Source organism: Micropterus dolomieu, linkage group LG06 (genome assembly GCF_021292245.1).
Source record: "Micropterus dolomieu isolate WLL.071019.BEF.003 ecotype Adirondacks linkage group LG06, ASM2129224v1, whole genome shotgun sequence".
NCBI classification, from domain to species: domain Eukaryota; kingdom Metazoa; phylum Chordata; class Actinopteri; order Centrarchiformes; family Centrarchidae; genus Micropterus; species Micropterus dolomieu.
Window position 1 is genome coordinate 970,014 of NC_060155.1, and position 5,902 is coordinate 975,915.

Sequence of the window (5,902 nt, forward strand, 5' to 3'; positions counted from 1 at the left end):
TAATGTAATGTATTAGGTGTGCTGTTATAATTGGAGACAAACACAGTGAATTCTTCACCCACATGTTCGTCAGGGCAGCAGCTTCAGTCCGACTTTGTTTAAGGTATACTAGATCAACAGCTGCTCTGTTGGATCAGTATGCTGCTTCCGGCCACTCCTCCTAGATAGATAGACAGCTGAAGTGCATAGAAGTACAAGAAGAACATACTATGAGTTATAGCTACCTTGGTATAACCATTGGGAGGGAGTTTAAACATGGCAGTTACCACTGTGACAGCCCCAGGTTTGCGCCCTCTCTTGTTCTTTGATTCATGCTGTGTTCTGTCCTTTTAATCCAGGTATTTGGTGGGTGGAGCTGAAATCTGGTTTGACACACCTGAGCAGGAGGGGCTCAGGTGGCTATAAAGGATCCTGCTTGATGATTTGACTCTCTCTTCTCCTGGCCTGCTGACTGATTCTGTTCTGTTTGTTTCTTTGTGTTTTACACCCATACACTCCATTTACACATACACTGCTTACATACTGATCTGACAGACACCTCCAATTATATATTTTGCTTAATTTACTTCTTAAAATATTTAGTATTATTTGCAGACTGTCTGGCTTACCTCTTTTGTCACTTACTGTTGACCCAGGTTGTGACACCACTGAAAGGTCCAAGAGCTCTGCAATGAAAAGAACATTTTATTATTTCCAAATTCCTATTCAAATCTGGCTTCCAGTTTTTCTAGTGTCACCCAGCCCATTGAGCTGTTTGACATTGAAGTATGGGTTTAGTCATCATTGGGACATACATCCAGCAGAATCTTTACGTGCAGAATTCTGCTGAGACATTTTACACAGAAAAACACTAACAAATGCATGTTGAGCAGAATTAGGCAGATACCCACTGATGAGTAACATTCAACAGGTCACTGGCTGCTAAGGGCAGATATTTGTGGGTTGTGAAATACTCCAAAAGACACTAGAGCGGCCATATTCGTACGATACGAGCAATCGATAATTCGCTTTGCCAATGGTTTGAACACACTTTTAGTAGCAGAAGCACAGGTGAAAACAACAAAATGAATGATGGCTGCATTGCATTTAGATTTGCTCTATATACTCCCCTTAAAAGATTCTGAAAAAAGGTTTCCATTGTATGTACACTATTGTAGCCTTCAAATGGGGCTGTGTTCACTGTGTTCACAAGAAGAATCCATATAAAAGCCTCCTATTGTGGTATTCACGACCACTCGCTAGCTTGCTAAATTGTTAGCCCAGAGGCATCTAGATGCCGACAGTAACGTTAAAATTAGCTAATTAAAAGTAATTAAAATTAGCAGTGGTGTTTCCATGATTTACCACTTGAACATCAAGCATATTGTGCACATGACTTCCTTGATTCCATTACAACAAAAACAAGGGGAATTAATTGCATGGATTGTGCTGCTTTTCTAGTGCCAAGAGAGAGAAAGACAAAATGTCGGCATGCCACCGTCTCAACAGTACAGGTGTTTACTCTAGGAGACTGAAGTCACTGTCGCTGCTTTTCATGTTGGCCAGTTAAAAAAATGCTTTGGGTCACATGAGCCGTTACAGTCGCATATACTCACGTACTCATTACACTGTTCCGTTTACACTATATCGGGTGTCTATAGATGTGCCCTCACAAGTGTAGATAATGAATATGGTCAAAAATGTTGGGGTGCACAAGGACAGAGGTCCATGGGGACTTCAGAGGACTGTGCAGTTAAGAATACCTATGTATATGTTAAAATGAGAGGTACCTATGTAACTATGATGTAACTATACCAGCAATGCAATTGTACAAAACTCACAAAGTTTCCTAACCTAATATTCAGACCCCCTTGCCCCTTTAAAGATGGAGTTAACGGTGCACATTTCCACAATTTCTCCTGGAAGGCATTCATAGCGTTAAACTTGTCAGGGTAAGTGTTAGGTTTAACACTGAAAGTAACAGAAATAGTTGTGTCAAGAATGAAAAAAGAGTGCTGAGAGAGAAGTTAAAAACCTGGCTCCACGCAGCTGACCAATCACTGCATCAAGCGGGTTTGGAATGTCAGATTGCCAGTTTGGTGAAGTTACAGAAATCGTTAGTTACAGGGGCGGCTGTGGCTCATGAGGTAGAGTGGGTTGCCCGTTAATCGGAAGGTCAGCGGTTTGATCCTGGCTCCTCCAAGGAAGTGTCCTTGGGCAATATACTGAATTGCCTCTGGTGGCTGTTCCACCAGTGTGTGAATGTTAGTTTCTGTTTGAGCACTTAGGCTTAGTGTATGAAAGTGTGTGAATGGTGAATGTAGCGCTTTGAGTGGTCGAAAAGACTAGAAAGGCAAATACGGAGCATTTACATTGGACACAGCCTCCCAAGTCTTCCTAAACCAACATGAAAAGGTGTGGGGATTTTTGCAGCTAGTTGATCATGGTGACATGCAGTTCTGAAGAAGCATATTGAGCTCCCAATGCTACAGTCTCAAAACACCCACGGGGAGCCACTGACTGTGGTGACTGCTCATACATGTATATGGTATTCACACATAAAGACAGAAGCTGCACACTCAGAGCAGATAGCAATCACCCTGCAATGTTTGACAACACTTGTATATTTGACCACTGTCGAACAATGTGTGGGAGCTGTCTGAGAGAAGACAAACAGAATACAGGTGGATTCATAGCTTTCAAGGGCTTCTTTATCTAGCACAAATGTTTGACTGCTATTCAGCATGCTTATATAACTTGGCCAGCAACCTCAGGGGCTCCAGTAGAAATGATAACAAGACTAATATACACCATATCTGTCAGTGATTGATGAGTTGTTCACACCAGGAACAGCCATAACCCCCTGTGATGTTTGTCCACATTTTTAAGGCAAATTTCATCTGAAAGACTAGAAAGGACCATCTGTTAGTGCAAGCCTAGAATAACACTGGACATTTTACACCTTCAGCTCTTCAGTGCTCCTTAATGGTCAGGCACCATCTTATCTTAAAGAGCTCATAGTACCTTACTACCCCACCAGAGCACTGCGCTCCCAGAATGCAGGGTTACTTGTGGTTCCTAGAGTCTCCAAAAGTAGACTTGGAGCCAGAGCGTTCAGCTATCAAGCTCCTCTCCTGTGGAACCAGGTTCCAGTTTGGGTTCAGGAGGCAGACACCATCTCCACATTTAAGAGTAGGCTTAAGACTTTCCTCTTTGATAAAGCTTATAGTTAGGGCTGGCTCAGGTGAGTCCTGAACCATCACTTAGTTATGCTGCTATAGGCCTAGACTGCTGGGGGATTTCCCATGATGCACTGAGCTCCTCTCTCCTCTCCTTTCTCTCCCTCTGTATGCAACCTCATCCCATTATTGCATGTTACTAACACAACTTCTCCCCTTTCTGGTACTCTTGTGCTTTCTCGTCCCTCTCTTCTCTCCTCCTATCACTTCCTGCAGGTGTTTCTGGCTCTCGGTGTGTGGAGTCATGGTGGGATTTGTTGGGTCTCTGCACAATATAAATAAAATTGAATTGAATTGAAAATAATTGCACTGTGTTGTATGCAGAGGTGGGAAAGTTGCCCAAAAAGTGTACTCAAGTAAAATTACTGTTACTGTTACTGTACTCTTACTTGAGAAAGAGTACAAAAGTATTTACTAAAAAATACTTGAGTAGTGAGTAACTCAGTGAGTAACTTAAGAAAAACAATACTAAACAATGGGTCATTTTCACCTAGTCTTTTATTTGATGTGGATGTGATTAGAATTATTTCAGTTGGTCTTAACCAGGTAAACGTAAAAAAGTGAACATACACTTGTATTTATTTGTGATGAAATCACAATCATCATGAAAATCATGTCCTGATTAGATAACCTGCAACATTTACACCCAGCGTGTATCCATCAAGTTTAATTACAAAATACATGTCAGAGGTCGCACGCCTCTGGAGCAACTAAGGGTTAAGTGTCTTGCTCAGGGACACATTGGTGTCTCACAGTGTATTCAAACCGAGGTCTCTCACACCAAAGGCATGTGTCTTATCCACTGCGCCATCACCACCCACACTGAGTGGCTGTGGCTCAGGAGGTAGAGCGGGTTGCCCATTAATCGGAAGGTCGGCGATTAAATCCCCAGCTCCTCCAGGCTGCATGTCGAAGTGTCCTTGGGCAAGATACTGAACCCCGAATTGCTCCTGGTGGCTGTTCTAACAGTGATGAATGAATGAATGTGTGTGAATGCAGATGTAGTGTAAAAGTGCTTTGAGTGGTCGCAAAGACTAGAAAGGCGCTATACAAGTATGGAGCATTTAATATTATAGTCAGTTAAGATTGTTTAAAAATATAATATATAAATTATTTTCTTGCTGACCCTCATATTAAATTATGATTGGGCAAACACATAACATTACGAAGCAATGCTGTAATATTTCATAATTTGTTGCCTATTAAATACAGGTGTGTTCACTTCTTCACGTTTACCTGAGGGAGATCATCTGTGGTTGAAACATTACATCGGTAACATCCACATGAAATAAGAGTAGTTGGTCTTTTTTGTGTGTGCATATTTTGTTCTGTCTTCATCAGTCTACACCAACGAGCATGACTAGTTAAATGCAGACTGCTTGTGCATTGTTGGCTTGAATATTTACTTTAAGGCAGAAAGCAGGAGGCGTTGTTAAGCATGATATACTGTGTGTAGCTATTTATCATTAAACATATTAGCATTAGCACAACAGACACTGCTCTCTGTCAGTTCAGTGTCAGCACGGTGTATCCTACTGACTTCACAACCAAAACCCGCTGCACCAGCACGGCCTCATTCCAGGGTGTCAAATACCATGGCTGTGAGAAAGCCTGACAAAGCGTCAGGATGGGACGCCCTGAAATGAGACGAGGCTGACTGCACGGTGTGCTAAATTTTAATCTGTAGCCTAAATATTAGCTGCGCTATTTGAAAGCCATTCTGTAGCTTCTGTTCTAACAGAGCCATGTGGATGCTAGACTGCGGTAAATAAAAAAACAGTAGTAGCAGGTAGCACGATGAAGTATCCAAATGTAGCGGAGTAAAAGTAATGATTTTTTTCTTAAAAACTACTCAAGAAAGAGTAAAAGTATGATGCATTAAAACTACTCTGACAAATACAATTTACTCAAAAAAGTTACTTGAGTACTGTAACTGAGTAAATGTAACTCGTTACTACCCACCTCTGGTTGTATGTATTTCTTCAGATGAAATAAACAAATTCTAAAGTTCTTGCCAAATTACTGCTGTTTCTATCAGAATGGAAGGTGATCACCTGTTGTGCTAAAGAGGTGCAGGTATTAGTATGACAAACCATAGATGAAAGGCAGGAATCCTACACTGTTCAGAATAACTAATATTTCTGTTTATTTTGCATTCCCTGTAGTGTTATTTTTTCAAGCAAGACATTTAATTTCTTTCACTGGTAGTAAATAAATATTATAGCAGTGTTGCTTAAGTGTAATTGTTTTTTAAATTAGTTTAATGTGAAATATATCAACATAGCTTCTCAGCTTAAAACTGTTAAATTTCAAAGTTGAAGTTTTTGGTTTCAGGAGTACAACACAGATATCTTAGCTATGTTTCTTTTATCAAGGTGGCATTAGAGATTTTACCAGGTATCTTTCAAGGCATGACATTACCTGGTAATGTCTTTTATATGAACTAGTAGTATGATTCATGTGTCGATCACTGGGTAGTGGCAGGGAACTAACATGGTCAGGGTTATAGGTTCCTTTTCATTGAAGCATATAAACAGATTAGACTGGATGAAACCAGGCCTTCGCCCTTCTTATCAATGGGCCTGAGGAGTACTAACTTCACATTATCAGCTCAGTGTGCTCTGTGTTAACCTAAGAGCACGTAGAGTAAAAAGGAAAGCAAAGAGCCACTTACTACTACTGGC